This window comes from Poecile atricapillus, chromosome 6 (assembly GCF_030490865.1).
Source record: "Poecile atricapillus isolate bPoeAtr1 chromosome 6, bPoeAtr1.hap1, whole genome shotgun sequence".
NCBI classification, from domain to species: Eukaryota; Metazoa; Chordata; class Aves; order Passeriformes; family Paridae; genus Poecile; species Poecile atricapillus.
The window spans coordinates 16711128-16733837 of NC_081254.1; the positions used below are offsets into that span (position 1 = coordinate 16711128).

Consider the following 22710-nt stretch of genomic DNA (forward strand, 5'->3'; position numbering starts at 1 on the left):
GAAGTGAGGCTATATTTTTGGATCCTGATAGATGTTAGGTCATTCTGATATTCCGCTTATATCAATTATTTTATACTGTTTAATGAATTTCTGTACTCTCTGTACAAAATAAAGATTGGCTCAATGACTAGAGCCTGCACTTAAAGGAACCACCCTATTAAAACTGGTTTTGTTTGTGCCTGGAGAATCAGAACAATTCCAGACAGTTTGTTTCATATTTTACTTGAAAGCTCCTGTTCCATTAGTATGACATAGTTTCTGAGACAAAGCTTAACCACAGTGTCTTTCCCCTTTAAAAGGTAATGACACCATCTAAGCAAAAATAACAGTGGGGGGAAAAAAGACCCCCATTATAGCAAACTGTGGTATTAATGAAATTCTGTTTGTATTAAAATTTTCTTTCAACCCCGGTCTTCCTGTTCAGGGGGATAGTGTCAACCTGTCAAACTTTTAATCAAGAGCAGTTCATTGATGCTTCCATTATGTCAAAATGCCTCACCTAGGTGACTTCAAGGGGAGACAGCAGGTCTGACTTTCTCAACATCCAAGGCTATGAATTTTTCATTTCTCACCCCTCAACTTTTAATTTCTAGTATATGTATGTGGATAGACACAATGTCTTTTTTTATTGTATCAAATCCATAAATAGTCTACATTTCAATCAAGTTGTAAAGTCAAGAGATTAAAGAAAGGTAAATATATGAAAGAATAATTTCTTAATTTTTAGGTTGGTAAAAAAGGGCTAGTTAGAGGACTGATATCTATGCATTCACAAAAATCTTTTAAATGACAGCTACTTCAGCCAAAATTTCACCATGCAGCATCATGATTCACAATCTAGAATCTCCCTACAAATTATTTCACCGAGGTGTTGCATTTCCAGATGTGCTGATAATAATGATATAATTCAGCCTACTAAAGAATCCTTACTTTATTGCATAGAAGTCAAATTTGGGGCCAGATTGTGACCTCCTGTAGTAGCTGCTATCCATCAGCAAGACTGAAATGTACAAAAAGTCAGTTTAATGAAGTATCTGAACCTCGTGTTCTGTTTGCAGAATGCTTGATTTAGAAGACAAAAATAAAAGCCCCCACATGACAGCTTTACAATGCCTTCCTCTGCAGCTTATCACTTACTAACCTGCTACAAGTGAAGTTATAAGGGAACTGTGATTAGGAAAGGCTTTCTCCCCAGTTCCAGGGAACCAAAATTATTTCATAAGGGTGTTAAGAAGGTGACTGAGAACAGCCTTAAAACAGGTCTGATTTCCATCTCAGTTTCAGCACAGTACGTTGTTGACCCCATGTGATAGGCAGGAATTTTTTCATATGGTGTGCTACAGATAGAAGGCAAGTCCCAAGGAAATGTACAGTCCTCCCAGGATCTCAATTTAGTCCTGCAAAAGTTTGACTGAATTTCTGTAATAGAGCTTCTGATTCAACAGTTTCTACCATACTCACAAACAAAGTCACCTTTTTACATTTACAGTAATATCCCTTATTTAGCAAAATGTACAGTGAGATGAGTTTTGACTGAAAATAGTTTGTTGCTTAATGGTCAGGAAATGAAGTCAGGGAGAATTATGGCTACCTGAATGTATGGTTAAAGGAGCTTCCAGATCTTTGGTTTATAAATAAGTTGCAAAGGCATATTAATGGGAAGTATACTACATAATCCATCCAAACTATTTACTTTTCACTCTTCTGCCAAAGGAAAGATTTTCATCCAAATAGTTTGGTGGATCTTGCTGTGTTTTTTAAATATATCATGTAAAATTCAAAGACAACTATATGAGTCACTTATAAAGCCAAACAATGAGACCAGAATTCTCAAAATGTGAAATGACCAGCTAATTACAAGACTGGTTTAAATTATGTTCCTAGGTATTACTTGTTCTTTCCAAAATGGGCTGGATATCTGTACTATTAATTCAGCCCCAAAGACCAATTTCATTCTTGCAAACATATTGTACATTTAAAAATGTGGCAAGGTTTAAATCATTCAAACTTATTGTTTTAACTTCCAGCATTTCATTATCTTACTTAATGGTTTGCACATTATTTCATACAAGTACAATATAATTTTATTGCATGATGTAAAAAAAAAAAAAAAAAAATCCAAAAAACCCAAAACCAATATCCCATTTGCTTCCAAAAGAGATGAGAAGTGATGAGGCAGAAGACCTAAAATACAGTGATGTTTTGCCTACAGACAGTAAAAGCTGAAGGTTGTTCAACATATGCTTAATTGGGAAGATAAATACTCAGAGCATTAGTAAGGGACATACTAATATACTCTGAATTTGTCTGCCCCTCAAGATTGTATTGGCAGAAATATAAAGAAACTGAGCCAGCCCAACATTTCTCTCAATGTTCTCAACTGGAACATTGAGAGCTTTGGCTGGGCCAAGAGAAGGCACTAATTTAGGCCCTGTGGCTTCTGCGCTGGAGAAGGTTTTGTAGCTGGGGATAACAGCTTTGAGAGACACATCTTGGGGGGTAAAATGTGCTGTGTGGTCCCTCAAAACATAGAGGAGCTGAAGGTGCAGCCTGCAGTCTCAGACACAGCTTCCTTCTTTCCCTGGGGAGCCTCAGGTATCAGTGCCTGGGGGTCAAGAAGTACATCAGAGTGGCTAATTACATGATCTCTAGGACTCCAAGTGCCACTGGTTGGAGGGATGGAAACAAAGGTCCCAAAACGAGTGGAAAGCATTCTGACACATTGCCCCTACAAAGTGCACATATTTGCCTTTAGCATTAGGAGATCTATGAAGATTTTTAAAATTTCTATTATATATTTCAAACTGTTCTTTCATGTGCAATACATAGATTGCTTTTTTCCCAAAACTGTTTTACCAAATATTTCCACAAAGCATGTCTAGTGAAGCACTGTATCTGCAAAGATGGTTAAGGATCGGTGCTTCCCAAGTGCCCTCAATTGCTCCTGTTCTGCTTGCCTTGACCTGTTGCATCATGTTATGAGATATCAAACTGCCATCATGTTCCATTTTAGAGTTGATTACGCTTCATTGGTGGGCAAAGTTGCTGCTTGCTGAGGGTTTGTGAGGTTTGATTAATTAGTGCTTATGAAGTGCTTTGAAATTCTTGCATGAATGATGTTACAGAAACACTGAATATTGCTGCTGTTATACAGGCAGGTACATGATTAAAGATTTGATGTTGCAAGGTGTGGCTGGGCCTTACCTTCTCTTTGGGAAAGTATTCTAGTTTCCTCTGAATTCCCTCTGGCAAGCTAGTACAGTCTTCCAACCAAACCAAACCAAAACACTTCAATCGTCCTAGGGTAGGGAAAAATAATAAAAAAAAAAAAGATTAGATTAAGGATATTTCTGAAAACTCATTGCCTGTCTAGGATATTGCACCTCTAGGTGGTCTGATAAACTTCAAGGGCACCTTGGTGATTAAGTTTATTCTCAGACTGACTGCATTTTCTTCAACTTTTTTTTTAATCAACTTGAGCTCTTTTAATTGCTTTCTCCTCTAGGTATTTCACATGGACACCTGACTGTTAAAGTATCTTCCTTAAGCATCCTCATCTGTGATAGCCTCTCCTTGGCTGAAGAGACCTACCTATCCCCCTCTCCCATCTCTCCTGCCCAAAGGGAGCTGTTACACATTGTATCCCTTTCCATAATTTCTGACTCTGAACAGCTCCCATCTGCTCTGGGAAATGCAGCACCCCACAGGTGATTCATTCTCAGCCAAGGCAGGAAGCAGTAGGGCTCAGCCCACAGCCAGCCTTAAGCGACACAAGCTGAAGATAATTATTCTGTTCAAAGGTGTGTCCAGCTTGCTCACTGCTGCCATGCTTGGCTGTGGCCATGAGCACACTGCTGTGGCCCTTCAGGAACGTGCTGCTTCCCAAAGCAAAGGCCAGGATTCCTGTCCAATGCACAGGTGCCCAGTGCCATTTGAGAAGGCTGTAAGGCATCCAGGATATCTGCACAGGAATAGCAGAGATGACGCAGGGCCTAAAGCAGACTGACACTCCACCATGGTAGTAAATGGATGCCAGGCAGACATCTGCAATAGCTGAAACAACACCAAATGCCAACAAGGAAGCCACCAGCTTTGCTCTGTACTGTCCAACTTCCCTGTTTTCTACTATTATTTAGGCACTCAGAAAGTTTGGCCATACTGATCCTCTGTGAAGATTGCACAATTCACATGCTTTTGTTCTTGCTTACATTAGCCTAACAAACTATGATCACCTGTGCTATCTTCAACTCAAGTCACAGCATGGTTTCTGGAGTTTCATTTTTCCTGCTTGTTCTATTCATTTCACATCCTGCACCCAGTACTATTTTTTGTTACTTTTCATAATAACCTAATGGCTAATTTTGTATGCACCTTTCTGCATTCAGTAACCTCTGGGATTTCAGAGCTTTGTGCTTGCTTAGTGCTTGCCTAAGAATTTTAAAGAAAAAATATTGATTGGTTTTGCCTCAGGCTTTAGTAGACAAACTTACCTAGACTGCAAGGCCAAAGTCTGAGTACGTCTCTATTTAAACCATCGGAACATTTAGCATTTAAGAGGTTCAAAATAACTAGGCCAAACACCCTTATCTATCTAACACTGCCAGTTTCCTGGCTGCTGCCAAGGCTGATGCCATAGTCCTATCCTGTTGCATATCTTCAGAAACATAAATCTTATGAAGAAGTATTTCAAGATACCACATTCTTCAAATGCTTAAATGAAGAGTATCAGGAGCCTCTTACTCAGTCCCAGCCAGTGAGTTATTCCACAGCCAAAAATCTGTACCTTCAGTTTTCTGATCATTGTTCTTGTCTGTGCATCTTTCAAAAGTTATTATTATATGGGTATTATTAGTGGTTATTAATCTAGTGTCCCATAAAGTTTCTTTCATTAGAAATTAACAAGTTTGTTCTGAGCTTTTCCTAGGTCTGAATTCCATGAGGTATTTCTTGTCAATCACTGTGTTCTTTGCACAGCTTGCACTGTTCCATGTATGCTTTCAACTGGGTATTCATGCCTGGCCTGCAGATACATTTCCTGGCTCATCTCAGGCATGTCTCTATCCCCAGGTGTGAAATATGTATCCACTGCATGATGTCAGCTCTTAAATCTCCTGGGATTACTGTTCAGCTCCATTTAAAACAAAATCCATGCAGTTCTTCATTCATTTCCTGGGGGTGGGCACAACAGTCTGTGGCACTTACTGCTTTCTCTTGGCTGACCATGGGTTGCACATCGTTTTCCTGCCTGTCACACACCTTGCTGTTTTGTAAGACTGCTTTGAATGAAAGTATTTGGAGGAACAGAGTCAGTAGCAGATTTTCACCTCATTGTTTCCCCTTTCTGGATACACTAGAACTCCATCAGTAAACAGTGCAGTCTGCATCTTTACATCCAGAGCTGTTTCTGCTCCCCTTTCTCAGGCATCCCCACACTGGTGCTTTAGGTGCATATAATGCTTTAGGGACTTGTGCTCCACTTTCAGTTTTCTTCTCTCAGTGCCTTTGCTTTCTAATACTTGATTCCATGTCGATCATTTTCAGTAGTCAAGAGAAGTCCAGTGGGATAGATCCATAGTTAAGCTCACTCTCAGTCTGCCTTCATTCACCCTAATGTCTTGTCTCCAGCACCCACTAAGAAAAGTTATTACAGATAAATATCATACACTTTTTTTGCATATTATTTTACATTTCTTTCCTGGAATAAAGATGCCCGAAGTTACAACATTGGCAACTAGAGGCACAGTATCCAGTTAATATCAAATATCTTTGAATTGGAACTGACACTGATAATCATATATGTTCATCAATGCCTGCTAGAAGGTGTGGCAAAGGTTGTCAGGCAGCTGAATAGCTCTTCCTCTTCAGCATGCAAGATATTGACTCCCTGATTTCCTTCTTAATTCTTTAATCACCTACCCCATCATGACAAGATATATCCCCACAGAAAATAATCCATGTAAAAAAGACACAGATGGGAGTGGACAGAATGGAAGGGTACACCTGGCCCAAGCCAGGTAATTACTCCTACTTCTCCAATTAAAATCACATTGCCATTTTTTCTGGTTTAACAGTAAGCATCTATTTTACATTCAGGTCTTTGTTTCAGAGCAGATGTGTTCATTCTTACTTTTTAAACTATGTCACCTTTCCCTCAACATGGGCTTAGGTTAATAAACTGTACATCAAGCACTGCTTAAAAGCTGGCTTCGCAGGATGATAACTGATGAGGGAATTGCTTTTAATTACTGTACAAGTGAGTAGATAAAAATCACAGTCCTAATAATCAACTCCAGAAACTGACAGCAGCAAAGTCTCACATTTCAAATGTGGATTATTTTTTCTTTCAGCATTCAGCTACAGAAGGCAAATGTTAGTGGTTGGATCATCTTCTGTAAGCAAGCCAAAGTTATGTGTAACATTTTTGGATGCTAATAGGACACAGTTCTGGCAGAACAGAAATAAGGGTAACATTAAAGATTAGAGCAAGCTTGGAAGGGAAGAAAAGTGCTTTTCTCAATTCAGGCTTTGAGAAGAACAATAATCTCACCTACATCTGCTGCTAGAACTTGGAAAGTCCAAGGACAAAAAAAGCAAACAACTTGCTTGCACAGCTATCAAGGAGGAGAGAGAGAGCATGAGGCTTCCCAGATTGCCTTCAAAACCGGCAGCATTTGGCCCATTACCATCCACACCAGGCTAATGTATTTTTAATAGTTCACCTCCTAAAGAGATACTGTATGCCATGAGATGCAAATCAGGCAGCCAAAATTGTGCGAGTTTCTGCTATGAGAAATTTCAGCGGAGAATGAAATAAATGAAAGTAGGATTACAAACTGGGTTTGGTGCTCTGGTGAAAGGAGAAAAATGTGCTCATAAAGCCCAATAAAACTTTCTTTTTCTGGTTTATTAGGTGTTTGCAAAACATCTCAGTTGCAAAGTACGACATGTTCTTTTTCTGAAGACTCATCTACAGCATGGAGGCTCTGATAAATCAGCTGCTTTCTTTTCCAGCCAACTACACAGTGTATGGGAAGCTGAGGTTATTATTATGGCTTTGTTAAAACACTAGATGTTGCCTGAAAGCTGCCATGTGAACTCCATTTTGAATGTATTTCAATGCAGGTTTTTACAATAGGAAAAATAAACACTTAGGAGCTCAGGAAACCAAGATGTAAAATACTGTAGACATGGATTTGTTTATTTGTTGATTTCCTGCAATAGATGAGCCTGTCAGAATATCTCCTTCATGTAAATATTTAAGATGTACAACAAACTACAAAAGATCTACAACAAAACATTTCTGATTTAAAAAAAAAAAAAAAAAAAAGGGAGAAGAATTAAAGGGGAAAGGAAAGGAGGAAAAAGAGTTTCTTAAAAAAAAACCCAAGAAACCAAACATGGATATGGGTCTCTTTGGATCTATCAAGTGTATTCTTGATGAAAAGGAAAAATATTCTGATTGTAAAGGTGTTGCATCCAGCAAATGGGCCTTAATTCCTTGGAACCATATGTTCTATAGATTTTAAGTTACCATATTCCTTTCCGATTTCTTTTTTTGTTTGTTTGTTTTAATGAGGCAATAATATTTGCTCTCAAAAGTCCACATGAGAAACTGAAAATCCAGGATTTGAGAACTAGAGAAGTTCAGAATAGTAGTCATCTGGAAGTCTCCTCTTTTCATGTCGGTAAAGTATAATGTTACTTCACGCCATTTGGCTGCAAATGTAAATTACACCTTTTTTCAGTTGTTAGGACAGGATAAAAAACCACATAATTCTAATGAGTCATAAATGTTTCACCATTTTTTTTCTTCATTTAATTCATATGGTGCCAACACCTGTGAAAACAATCAGCATCATAGCTGTGTGCTCTACTTAAATTTGCTTTAGGGTATGCTTGAGTAAAAGCTTTTATATCTCATTTCTCTACATTATTAACAACATGATGCCTTGAATCATTCTATAATTTAAGTATGCTCATTTCATTCTCAGCCATTTTATTAGGACTAGAAAAGACGCTCAAAGACTATGACAGTCTTAAAACAGACACATTACCCATTCCTGATTCTTACTGTAACAAAATATCTATAACAAGATCTTCACTTTATTTTTTATGTGCTTTGGCAGTTTTGCACCTTGAATTGCGAATCTAAACTGTTAGTACAAGAGCCATAGTACAAAGCTTTCTCCCAAAAGGCTTTGCAGCCATTGCTCTAAGGTGAGTTCTTTTCATGAGAGCGACATCTGCTCTGATCTGAATTTTAAGCTATTGCCAAAGGAGAGCACATCTTGTTCAGCAGTAGGAAAGAGCAGTGCTTGGAAGCATGGTTCTGGAATCACTAGATGGTGCCAGAGAGGAACGTGCAATGGCAACTGCAGTCCTGTTTCAGTCGCCACTGGGCAATGGGGTGGGTAAGCTGGAGGGGCAATTTATAAACACGCTTCATTGTCTGAAGAAATAATATAATGACTGGAGGTTAAAGAGAAGATCCTAAATCCTACTTGTCTTTCAGTGGACATCAGACCTTTGACCATCTTGGGAACCCTTGGTAATTCCACCTGGCATCTACATAGCCCTAAGTGACTTCAAATTGAACTGTCTGAAAACTTTACCTACAGTTTTATAACATAAGTGAAGGGGGTACTGAGCTCTCTCTATATTTCAATGGAACTGTGGCTCAAAATTCCTTTGTAAAATTCCCCATCTGAACCCAAGCAACATAATAAATATATATTAATGAGCACAGGGAATGGAATTTGGAAGGTGTAGAGAAACCATGATATTTCCCAAAGAGATCTTTTCCCAAAATGTACATTCCAGTGTTAAACAGTATATTACAAGTAACCATCCAGGGCCCATTCATGATGAGAAAGCAGGCCAGAACTGACAAATACTTCAAGCAAAATGTTTGCAGTTTTGATTCACTCTCTTGTAATAACTCCCTTGTAATCCAGAGGTGGATACATACTCCAAGTAGCTTAAACCAGGTAGCTCAAATCCTGAGAGCAGTGCAGGCTCCAGCAGGAGGACTCAGACTGTCACAGCTCAGCGACTGAAGTCAACCCAAGCTAGTCAATTGAAAGCTTCTGAACTCCAGCCTTTTCTCTACACTGAAGCTTGGTATCACCTGCATCCATGAGGAGTGTGAGGGCTGAACTGACCACTCCATTCCATGCCTACAGAATTTCAAAGCTGACTTTGAGGCAGTTAAAACTAAGCAGTCTGCTAGTCATTTCAAATAACTTTTCTAAAAAAGTTGTTCCAGTAACCTGCACACTTCTACATAGTCCTTGGTTTCTTCATGAATAAAAATCTGTGCTTGTGATTACTCACCAGTGCCTTCAGTTGCAGTTTGCACAAAAGGTAAAAATAAGCACTACTCAGAGGATGAGCCTTTTTTTTTTTCCTTTGTTTCCTTTAAGACTTCTTCTTAAGAGGTCTTCCACACATGGGATTTTGGGGAAGTGGGGGGAAACATGAAAACCAATCCTACTCCCAAAACACTTGCATATCTATTAGTTTACAACAGCATGCACCAGACCCAGCATCATTCAGTGCCAGATGGGTGCACACAGCAACATGACTAGATGAGACTAAATCTCAGGCAAACCTTTCTCTCAATATTTCAATGCTCTCCATTTACTGGGACAAAAAAATCAGCTGCTTCTTCCAATTTCACCTTTTTCTAACTTTCTTCCTTTTGGTCTACTTTGAAAGCCTAAATGAAAATCCCTGTGATTTAGACAGAAACTGTCTTCACCTTTATAGGAAAGCTGTTGCCCTTGCAGAATCCATTCAAAAGGCCACTCAGCACAGCAGGACTGTGCTTGCTTTACATTGTTCAGTTCTCAGTAGTTTACTCAGCTGAAGGCGTGTTTGATTTGAATTTCTGCTAGGAAGTTTAGCAAATATTAAAGAAATATATTTTAAAATTTCACTGAAATAATCTCCATATCCTTGAAGATATTTAAACTTCCTGGCCAATACAGTACCCATGAGATGCAGCATTTTCCATAGTGCAATACATGCATTCTAAACTTTTAAATGGAACAAGAAGGAAATATTTATACTGGCTGTACCTTAATTTAATTTAATTAATTAAGCTAGGAAGGAAGTCCTGAAGCGAAGAGCAGACAAGTATGAGCTTTGCTTTTCTTTCTCAATAAAACTGATCTGTTATTGAAATGCTCAGCTGAAAATCAGATCTTTTACTTAGGGGACTACTCATTTGCCTGGCTGTAAGCTGCAAATCTTTCATAGTTTCAGTTCTTCCACTATGAAGGCAGCTTCTATGGTAGGAATTTTAGGAGGACAGTCTTGAAATGTTATTAATAAGAACTTAGTGTATACTTCATATTTGATGTAGGTGCACTCTGCCTCCTAATGGAAGTCGCATGTGTTTTTCCCCCAAGTATGCACCGGTAAGTAATGACCCATCGTCAGGCAGTAACTGATGACAATTGATCATATGGCCATCTACAGCAGCAAGAAATTAGAGTAATCTCTCAAGAGAATAATCAGAGAACAATTTTCCAGGGTCATTACTAGCAAAGAAGCTTGCTGAAGAAGAAAACAGTCTCAGTCTTCACTCTGGATTTTCTTTTCTCCTCTGGATTTCATTTTATATACAAGATTTACATTTAGTTTTAGAAAATTTTACGAGGCAGACTAAAATGTTAAGGGGATTAAGGAATGGGAGACAGTCTTTCACCTCCAAATCTTCAGTTCAAATCCATCTTAGGTTAGTAATGAAGAAGAAGTATTTACCATTGCTGTTCACTGTCTGTGCAAAATGGATTGGTGGTTCTGGCTCAGTTCCCAGCAATAAAACTGCATGCCACAACTGGCAACTCCGTTGCCATTCTCAGCAGACAGCGCCAAGAATTAAATGAAGCATAGGAAGCAAAGTTACCTCTCCCCCACTACAGGCCAGGGTGGAGGCACACTGGCAGGAGAAGCCTTCTCTGCTGCTGCCTGGGCAGGCTGTGCCACAGTCGAGCACAAAGACATCAGTTCAGTGCACCGACAAACTATCACTTCTGCGGGAAATTAATTTACTAATTTTCTTAAAATAATAAAAAATAATTAGGTGCCATCTAGTGTGGGACAGGTTAGTGACAGACTAGGCCATGTTGTTCCTTATGCTAAAGTATAGATTAACCTGCAATTACAAAGAGATTGAAACTTGATGTAAATGCAATGGATTCCCACTACACAAGGCTTGTCATGCCTGTGACAATACCCTAGAACAGAAAAAAAAAAAAAAAAAAATCAAGACTATTTTTCCCCAGAAGTCACATGAAAGATAATTTCTCAGTCCAGGAGACTTTGACTCATTAACACCAGAAGCCACTAGACCAGGAAGTTTGTATTTCCTTAAACCGTAAACTTATAGTAACTCCACTGAAATAAATGGAGCCAACCTCCCACACAGAGCAGCATGAAAGGAAGCAGAGCACACCCCAATCTTTATCTGGCCAACACTGGAAAGAAAAAGTGACTAGCACAAACTAAATATTGCCACCACACTTCTGTGCCAAGGGCATCAGCACCATCAACAGGAAAGACACTGAACATCCTTGCACATGAGCACAGCAGGAAAAGAATCCAACCTAGGCTTTAAGCCTTGGAGTGATTTTACCATTGAACAGTGCTGATTGAAAAATGCACGAATTTTATTCTAAAAATAGCAAGATGGGTCAGGAGAATAATGATCTCAGTCTACACAGCTAGATGAATTTATGGTGATGCCCTCTTTTATATTTCATAGGATATTCACTATGGACCCTACATTTTCCATGGCTTTGAACTCTTTATTTATCCATATTTTATTATCAGTGTAAACCAAATTATCACAGCATCTTCATGCTAAAAGTGATTGATAGATTTCGCTACTTGCTTGTCAAGATGCTCATGTTCACTGTATTCAGCTATCACACCAACCCAGAGACTGATGACTGTTCTGGCCTATTAATAAAAGTCTATTACAGTGCATTGATGCTACTTCTCTCAAACAATATTAACGCAAGCTCTGTGGCAAGAGGCACATTTTTAACTTGCTACAATAGAGTGAGGTCTATTTCATTACAATTACTAACTCTTTTACATCTTACGCAGACTGTCCACTCTTAGACATAAAGAACAATCACAAAGTGCTTTCCCTTTTTATTTTCCTGTTGTTTTAAAAATGTATTGTTCACCAGCCCATTTTTATAAAAGCAATTAGTGAGTTTTCAGTACCTGTACTTCCAACTGCTGAAATTGATACAATATGAAGTGCAGACAATTTTATGAAACACTGAGTAGCTACCTTTCAAAAATAAAAGAATCACAAATTGACAAATCAGACACTGAAGGACTCAAGACCAATCATTGATTGTGAAGCTCTTATGTTAGAGCCCAACTGGCAACCGGCAATGAATGAAATATATTTCCGCAAATAATATGTGATACAAAAGTAAAATAATAAAAAACCCTGCCAACCTTGAACATGCTCAAAGTGGTAAAGGAAATATGCTGTCAATTATTTTTTTCTTGTTATCAAGCAGGACATTCTGTCTTCCTATAAATGCTCCTCTAGGATGAACTTGTTGCCTTCTGTCATTCAAGTTTTGGTTTGATATGATATTCAAACTGAAATGTCTCGATCCTGCGAAAGAAGCTAAATTGTTAACAGATAAGATACTTCCAATGCTTCTAGATATGGGGACAAAACTCAGCCTGCAAACAAGGAAAATGGCAAATGGGTAAAAGACACTGATCTCTAATACCTTGACTTAACTTCTTTTTAAGTAGAACTTTAATAAGCCTCTAATTCTATAGCTTCCATAGTCACTTCACAGTATTTTTAAAAGAAAAACCTGAACAATAAAACTCTGTCCAACAAAATGCTTATAAATGGTTTAGCTTTAAGCATGGTATCATTACCTATTAGTTTCCTTCAATAAAGATACTTACCTTGCAGCAGTTAAGCACATGCTGAATTGTTTCACTGTGAGTCAATAGCCTTATAAAAACCTACAACGTTTTAGTATGAAATGACATCAATTCTTTTGTTTATAATATGTATAATTTTCCAGAAAATCTAGGTTCAGCAATCATAACCTGAACTAGCATGCCTAGATACTCAGCCTGCACAAACTGTTGGTGCTCCACTCATTTTAAGTAACCCATTGAAAATACAGCCTCAGGACCCCAAATAGTGCAAGCAGCCCTAATGGCTCTCAAAGGCTGAAGACTTGGAGCTCACTCAGAGAGCTTGTGCTGGATTTAGTGATAATGGCTTAAGAGGCTACCTCTCCCAGCTGTCTGCAGCAGTCCCCCACCAGAAGCTGAAACAGAGCCATCAGAAAGCGATATGGTCCAGCCTTCACCCATAGAGCTCTGAGCCAGCACATTAATTTTAACTGCCAATGGTCTGCAAACTGTAACAATTGATAAACTGGCACTTGCTTACATCTGCTGCCTCCACTAGTAAGGTGGAAGTCTGTGGCAAAGTGGCAGGGTAGACATTAAGGGCAGTAACCCCTTCCTCCACCCCAGCAAAATTAATAGCACTTGTTTGCCAGAGCCCTAATCTGCTCAGAGTGGAACAGTATGTTGAAAGAAGCAACTCCATTTAACTTCGTTTGGGGGGAATGAAGAGCAAGGATTTTCTACATTTCACGAGGCAGTGAATGGCAAAGAATTAGTGTATATACAGTACCCCTTGTAATTTTAATTCACATTGCCCCCTCTCAGTGAATAAATCTTGTTAAACCTTATCCTCTTGGAGACCATCTGGATGAAAACTATTCAGGAAACGTCACCATTGGTACAAGAACTTAAATCTCACCATAAATCTCAACATGTCAAAGCCAAGCATGCATGCCTTAAAGAAACTCTGCAGCTGTGACTCGCTCAGAGCTGCAGACATGTGTGTGCAAATGGTGCCTCCCAAGAAACACACTGCTACGTTTCAGTAACTCTTAAAAACAAATGAAAGCAAACTCGGGAATTTTCTCATTTTCAGATAGCTTTACCCTATTTTTAGTATAAAAGAAACAAAATGGTTTAATAAAAGCTACATAAAATTTACTACCCTATTATAACTGTACTGGTTCAAATGATCTCCACCCTTGTCCTTATCTTGCTGTGATTACTTCTCCCTCTCTTCCAAAGTACATGTGCTAATGTGGCAACCTATGCTGAAAATCGGAAATCATGATTACTTTGCTCTGTAATCTGATTGCCTGTATAGTTAGACACCTGCCTTCCTGGCAAATTTCTTTATGGTAACAGGGTAGGAGCAGGTTGGCCTTTTAAGTGCCAGATACAGCAAAACAGCTTCAATCTAAGCTCAGTGAGAACACTACTGTTATCCAACAGCTCATATTCTCCTCTTTCCACCCCAAACCTAGTATAACTGTTTTTACAGAAAAGGATTTTGTGTTTCACTGACTTCAAAATATGGTGAAACATAATGCAAAATTTACAAGACAATCCATCCAGTGAGTGAGAAAATAGAAAAGTAACTAAGAGAATTAATCTAGACTCAATGTTTTGACAAAAAAAAAAAAAAATAAAAAAAAATGGAGGGCATAAATGCAGGCTTGTTGAAAGGTTCTGCAAATTTGCTTCATTTTCCTAATTTCCATATAGGCAGAAAAAAAACAACCCGGAATATTGGAAAAGAATTGAAATTATTGACTTCTGGTAATTTAAAAAAAATATTTCTGAAAAAGAAGATTCATAAAGAGCTTGTTCAGAATAATTTTTCAAATAAGGAAAAAACTTATTTAACATAAGTAAGTCCTAAACAGCACATTTTATTTTCATTTAAACAAAATATTTAACTTGACTGAAACTGAAATTTTTTCAGTTTTCTATCTTCTGAAAAATTTGCCCTTTGGATCTGCAAGTCAACTTAAAGACCAGCTACTTTTACTCTGTGAAAGTAACTGTGGAGTGTAGGAATAGGTTGATTAGATGTGCTAGACGAATACAAGCTTCATCAGCCAAAGCAAATAAAATATTTCTGGTGCATATCAATATACCACAATTGACGAGCCAAGCTTTCTCCAAAAGTTGTGCAGGTTTCCTGATGGGTAATCAATGTAACAATGGTGGACTCAGTGATCTTAAAGGTATTTTCCAACCTAAATTATTCTATGATTCTACGATTACTGGACTTTAATTCAAATACAAATGATCCAGGTTTATTTTTGCAAGGTTGTCCAGTTCTGTGCAGCTGCATATCACCATGTGAAGCATCTCAGCTACCATCACAACAGCAGACATGACCTGCTAATGCAGGCTCTTGCTAGACTATTAAAATAACCAACCAAAAAAAAAGAGGACCTCAGTCAGCTTTAGAGGTAATAGGTGCTAGAAAGCCATGCAAAGACTGCCCTGGTGGTTCCCTGTAAAGTAACCATCCTTTCTCCACAAGTGCAGAGATACTCAGTAAGAATTATCAGCCTCCCACTGGAAAAGCAGTGCTGTCTGGGCCTCAGTAAATGGGCTTCAGCATACAGTTGTCTAAGAACTGTAGAATCTGTATCCCTCATAAAGGAAACGCTAGCTCAGGATGCAAGATGCTTGGAAATGCCTTGTTGACACGCAAGGTGTATTGTTTCTTCTTTTGAAAGCTGTATCCCATGCTGGCCTCTAATTCCTCCCACATGAATTTCTAGACCAAACTGGGCAACTAAATGAGGAAGGGGTATTCATATTTTCTCTGTCTGCGTAGTCAATGGATGAAGACACGTGGGCTGAATTAGCCTCTGGAGGTGCATGTCACTTTCCAGCATCAATGGGGGAGCCTTGGGTGATTAGGTACTAACTTAGGTGCCATAGTTTTATGCTTGAAGTCACGTGGCTCAAATCCAGGAGCAACTGTGCTTCTTCTCCTGTCCTAAATTCGTGCATGCTGTTGCTACACATTGCAAAACAAAGAGCAAAGAGTAGTAGTTTTCATGGAAGTGATAACAGCTAGTATAAAAGTTAGTGCTTTGGATCTAAACCTAGAATACTATTATTATTACAGGAATCCAGCCTGTTTCATATGTCCTTTCATTTCACTCTTTCAACTATGCAGTGCTGCGTAACTGAACATACTGTGTAAGATTATTTCCACTTTTCATGAAGGCTTCACCACAGCTAGCCACTACTGGAAGCAGGACAGCAAATTTTCAAGGCCAACTTGCTGCTCTGGTACAGTAAATCAGTTGTTCCTACAGCAAGTAGCATACAGATTTTTTATTTTCAATGCATAATATAAGGAAAGGATGACTCAAGCTGAGTTTCACAGGTGAAGTTCAGATGAGTTCAGATCTATTCAAGCCCTCTCAATGTTTCCATATGCTTGACTCAAGTCCAAACATTTAATCGTCAGCTCCAAACAAAAACTTCCAATGAAGAAGCAGAGCAGGGAATCGTGAACTCTGCTTTCCACCACTAACGACTTGAGCACTTTTTTTTTTATAATCTGTCATTTGTACTTTTTCATACTAAAGGTGACAGTCTAATTCACATATGACCAACACCCATAAATCATGCTGGGGGGAGGAAATATTCATAAATCCATATCAAACAGAACCCAAATTATGACAAATGACATGGCAGTCATAAAATTGCACAAGCACAACTCACCAAGTCATTAATTTCATGGCCGTGGAAAATAAACAGACACATTTTTTTCGCAGCCCTAATAAATTTTAAAAAACTCAAAGAATGGTCCATCTGCTTCGAATAATTTTTAATTTCCTATTCTGTCTCGTTCCCATTAGCTATTCCACTGAGATATTTGCTAAATTCTTTCATTTGCCTCCTCCCATCTGTATTCAATTACTCTATTCCCAAATAGAGTTAGTTTTTCTTTCTCCTAAGTGCAGTACAAAATATCCCCACCTGTACCTTAAAGCAAATGTTATGTGTGTTTTATTATCTGTTAGACTCTATGAGTCATTCTAACTCGATTGCCTGTGCTGAAAGACTTGGAGGGCAATCTGATTTTGATGTTTTCTGGCTTTGGTGAAAAACACCTGCCTGATTCTCATAGCTAATCTATTAACTTGGTAAATGCCTCAACAGATGTTCTAGAATCAGCTAGGGATCAGGGTCTGTCCTCGTGACAGCGTCCGCTTGTAAGCTTGAAATATTTAAATGTTCAGAGATCAGAGGCCAATGATGTGTTTTGGGTACAAGCTTTCACTAAATCATATTTTTTCAGTCACTCCCTGGAGTGCATTCCACATACAATAAGTGGCTGGAGCGTTCTGACTGAGCAGGCCAACAATACAGGCCTCCTTGAACTTTGAAGGGACATGAATTTCAAGGCAGCATTGGCTTCTTTTATTGAAAAATGGAACAAATTTTAGACTGTACCGAAGCTGTTCCCTTTTAAGTTACATTTTCTTTTTTTCCAGTTCCTTTTATTTCTTCCTAATGAAACCCATTAAGAAAGTATAAGGCTTGGCTTTGAGGCCTCCCTTTCCAAGGATAACCTAAGGTCTCCAAGGAATCTGTTCTAAGCCATCATTCTCTGTGCAGGTCAGCACTGCTGTGTATGATTCACTTACTGTGTGCCTGATCCCCCACTTTTTAACACTGATTTTAATCCAGGGTTGCTCCACTGACTCTAAGCCATTCTACTCTGTAAGAGCCCCTGAGGCTCACAGACTGGCTGTGCTCACCAGAGCAGAGCAGTCCCTTGAGAAGGCCTTAGTCCTCCCATAGGAAGGGTGGGATAGATGCATGACATCAGTGTAAAGCCCACATGAAGGGACTCCCATTTTGAAGGTTAAGGCACTTTTCTGTCCATCTAGCACCACCAGAAAAACACAAATGAGAAAAAAAGGCTCACAACACAGAAAACCCCACAACCACTGCTGGCCCCATTCCACTATAAGAAATTGCCTTTTGAAAATCAAAGCTGGACCAGAGAGCCTAAAAACGCTTATTACTTTTATGAGCTTTTATATTACCTTGATTCTTGTAAGAAAAGCTCAAGATTGTGATAAAATGTCCAAATGTTTCAAACTGAAATGGCTGCAAGCTCCACTGCAAAATTTTTTTCAATGAGATCACAATAAAAGCGGAACAAATAGAAAACAGGAGACCTTCCTCTGACCTTCATTCATCACTTGACTGGACATTTCACTTACCCTTTGTTTACCTCCACTTCTTCATCTGCTAAATGGGTGTCATTAATGCAAACTTATTTTGTTGTTTTAAAGCTTAATTAGTTAATGTTTGTAAAGTGTTTTGAGATCAATAGAGCAGTATTACCAACATATTCAAAATTTCATCTCTGGTGCTATTTGGTCTTGGAGGCTTGACAAAAAAGATTTCACTGTTCCACATCTTCAACAATGCTCGGAAGCAGCTCTGATGTTAGAACTCTCATATGAGTGATCAGCAGATGGAGTTGGAGTAAGAAGGGCAAGACTGATTCTTACTCTTATTGCTGTTACACATGCTGCTTTCTAGAAAACAGAAAATATGAAGGGAGGGTTGATATCAAATACTTAATCATTTAAAGGAAGACACTTAAAGTACAGAGAACTGCTTATGTGTATTCTGAAATTACTGCACTTTTCAAAAGTATCCTTCTGGGAAAGCCATCAGGTTGGCATCCAAGCCTCACAAGAGCTGGAGAAAGGTTCGAAATGTGAGATGAAGGAGAAGAAAGAAGAAAGGTCCACTGGAAGCAGTGTTTCCTACTGAGGATATAGGGCAAAAAGCTTCATGAAGGAGGAAAAATATTTTCTGTCTGTAATCAAATGTGAAAGAATTTGTCATTCTCAACTTACCTTCTAGAAATAGTTTATTCGCTCAGTTTTCACACTGTACTCTGCTAAAATCAAATGTAATCCTCTCCTGTTACTGAGAGATTAAAAAAATTGAACTCGTTAGTAGAAAAATACAGTAACAAACTTTGATTTTAAAGTATAATTAAAATGCTTTTTTTTATTATTATTATAAATTAGGCTGATGTCATAGAAACATAGAATATGCTGAGTTGGAAGGGACCTATCAGGATCATCAAGTCCAACTCCTGGCCCTGCACAGGACACCCCAAGAGTCACACCAGGAATCTGAGAGCATTGTCCAAACACTCTTTGATTTCTGTCTGTCTTGGTGCTGTGACCACTGTCCTGGGGAGCTCTTCCAGTGTCCAACCACCCTCTGGTGAAGAAACTTTTATGAACCTCCCCTGCCTCAGCTTCACACTATTTCCTCAAATCCTATCACTGCTCTCCAGAGTGAAGAAATCAGTGCCTGCCCCTCCTCTTCCCCTCCTGAGGAAGTTGTAGCTGCACTGAGATCTTCCCTCAGTCTCCTCTTGTCCAGGCTGAACTGACCTGACCTGAAATACTTCTCTTACAGCTTCACCTCCAGACACTTCAGCATTCTTGTGGCCCTCCTTTGGGTCTCAATAATAGGGTTTTTATACTGGACTTTATATATATATATATATCCATATATATATATATATATATCTCCATATATACCCATATATATCCATATATACCTATATTATATCAATATACACCCATATACACACACCCAGGACTCAAGGTGAGGCCGCATGAATGCGGAGCAGAGCAGGACAGACACCTCTTTTGTCCAGCTGGTGATACTGTGGCCATGCACCCCAGATATGTCATACTCACTCTTCCCTTCTTATCTATTTTGACATTTTGGAAGTGGTATCGACAGAGGTAGATGTGATATGGTCAGTGCATGTGGTAAATAAAGGCTTTTTCTTATGAACTCAGCTGATCTCCAGATTGAAGCAAGGTTGCTCACCTACACCTCTCTTTTGCAAAGGTTAAGATTATGCTTTGGGATCCTCTCTAATCTACAAGAATTTAGGGCTTTTTGTTTGTATTCCACACATCTTTTCTTCAGTAAACAATTGAAAAGAAAGTTACCTGCCAGATTAACACAAGAAAACAAATACATTTTTCATATCATATTCATGCAGTTCCATTGATAGAAGTTGCATTGCATTTGTGGACCCTTTGGTCCAAAATAAATACACAAATTATAAACCAAGAATAATTCAGCATGATGTTGTTATAGCTGTCCACAGCAGAGGGTGCTAAGATTAAAGAGTTAACATTTGGTGCAATGGGAGAAAATTTGCAGCAAGCAGAGATAGATGTTTGCTGATTTCTGAAGCAATAAAGACATTGGTTGACTCTTCATGAATGATACCTTTGCTGTTTGGGTTTTTTTCCCTGAAATGCAGGTTTTTCATAAGAAAGGAGGTACAACATCCAGAGCAGAAAAATGATGTGTGGTTTTTTGCATCAACAATATTACTCAGAAATTGAATTTAGCTTACACACTAATAAAAACAAATCAGATCAAACAAACAAAGAAGACTGTTCTCCTTTATTTTGCCTCTTTTTTCCCCAGAAGTCTTTAATTGTTCTCAGGAAGACACATTTATCTCACACCAAAAGCAGCCTTAAGTAAGTTAAAGCGCAAAATTCAGAAATACTTCTGGCACTGAAACTGGCTGTTACTGCAATGAAAATGAGCTATCTGACTGATAGCTTAGCTTCTATTGTGTTCCAGTGAAAACACATCCTTGAATTTAGAGCTGTGTAATGACATTATTACATTAAACTTGTTATTTGAAAATAGACAAACAGCTCCAAAAATATCCTGCTACCAGACACATGTTTGGCTTCATCTCTTCAGAGATGACTGAACATGTCATTAAGTCCCCCCTCCTTATAACTACCAGCCCATTGGTTTTCACAGACTGTTAAGCTTGCTCATGGGGCAGAGTGAAGCAGAAAGAAGGGAAGAAACAAAAGCTCTGAAGTATATGCCCAAGGGCTTGGAAAAATCACAAGTTTGAGAAGGGATTACCAAGTCTTTGGCTAGTGAGTCACACTGAACTCAGAACAGGAACAAGTGAAAATTTTTACCTTTTGTTGCAGTGTCCTCTGTCAGTAGTTGTCCATCTTCACCACTCAAGGGAAGCCTCCTGGATTCACTGCTCCTTCACTCACACTCAGACCAGGCTTCTCTCCCACTGAGCCCAGGAGCAGCTATTGGGGTTCTCACTTTGAGACACCTTGGAAGCTGTCATCCTCAGCATCAGCTCTCTGACCTACAACACCAAAATCCATGACAAAAAAAAAACAACAACCCAAACCAAAAAAAGCCCTGTAAAACAACAGAAAACAAACCAAAACCCATTTAAAAAATCCCAACTTAACAAAAATAAGCAATCAAGAGTGATTTTGACATCAGAGGAACTATTGGTTTATACCAGAATGGGAAGTCACACTTGGGGAGAGAACAGATGATTCAACAGTTCTGCTTAAAAGCACAGTATACTTGTGCTGCAGAAAGGCATGAGGGAGAACAGAAGGCTAAAAGACAGCCTTGCAGAGAAAACCCACATACATTGTGGCTGGAAACTTGTTGGAAATCCAGGCTTTGAGCATCAAAGCAACTAAGGCAGCTCTCCACAGGAACCTACTTGTTTCAGCAAAAGTTAAAAGGCTGAATGGGCACTGGGGTGATCAGCATTTTGGGGGATCTGGACTTCATCACTCACTAAGACCTTTGTGTATAGAGCCCCAGTTTCCCATCTTGTGACAGGATGATAGGAAACTGGTTACTGATGATAAGCCAAAAAGAAAAACAAAGTAATACTCAGTACAGCGTACACAGAAGTCCTCATAGAAGAATTCCTGTTACAATGGGAATCATAATACTGAAATTCATTTAGCCACCATTCAATTACATACTTTATTTTTTTCTTTCCTCTCCAAGTCACCATTCTTACTAGGCATGACTGCTCACTGAAGAGTGAAGACAAGTAGTAAATAAAAAGCAATGAAAGCTGTTTTACATCTCTTTTCATCCCCTCTACACAGCTCCCTCAACCTTAAAATTTAGGGGAATAAAGACCAGGTTTTCTATGCAGACAATGAAAAGTATATGCATTGAATGTCAATTCTATAGGAAAGAAAAGAACAGGCTGAAAAAAAGAAACCCATAAAAGGAAATGCACCACATTCTTCCACCCTCTACCCCAACAAATCCAATTAAACTTGCCAAGACACACACACATGCCGTCAATCATTCCAGATCCTATCCACCCTATCAATATTTCAGCAGCATTTCACTCTCTTACTTTCCAGGACTATGCACACTCCACACAGCATGCACTCATTGTTCCCCATGCTCCTTTCTTGCCCCTCTTAATCAGTCACAACAAGTCACATTCATTCCTCTCCTGCACCTTATGCTACACCAAACTAGCTGGTTAGCTGGCACAGAGGAGCTTCTTTGTGCTCCATTGATGCTTTGGGGCTTGGCTGGCTGGGGGAGGGGGAGGTTTGTTGTTTGTGGTTTGTCTGTTTGGTTTTTTTAAAGGGCAAAAGGCAGGATGCAAAATATGGCTATTTATAGACAAAAGGACACTGACACAGAGGAACTGTGTTCATTATTATAAAACAATTTTGCTTATTGTGAAGTACTGCTAGCCTGTTGTAGTGGCCTCATTTTAATGAGCACAAGGACAGTAGACTCAAAATTTCTGGTATTAACAAATCCAAAATTTCTGCAGAGTCCTTATATATCTGACATGGGCATTCTCAAAGCCTGCCTAGACACACAACCATTATTGAATTAACTTCCATAATTTGGATTTATGTTCTTATGCAAGCTGTTCTGGCTCAGAACAGAACTCAA

At 38.8% G+C, this 22710-nt stretch overlaps 1 long non-coding RNA gene across 1 annotated transcript in view; it reads right to left on the reverse strand.

Annotated features, from left to right (window-relative positions):
* LOC131580433 (uncharacterized) overlaps nt 1-22710 on the reverse strand; it is an 83834-nt gene that overhangs the window by 34259 nt on the left and 26865 nt on the right. Inside the window, exons 2-5 of the long non-coding RNA XR_009277871.1 lie at nt 20931-21115; nt 18795-18867; nt 18271-18467; nt 3205-3299 (exon numbers count right to left, since the gene is read on the reverse strand). This is a non-coding gene — a long non-coding RNA (uncharacterized LOC131580433). The remainder of the gene's footprint in view (nt 1-3204; nt 3300-18270; nt 18468-18794; nt 18868-20930; nt 21116-22710) is intronic.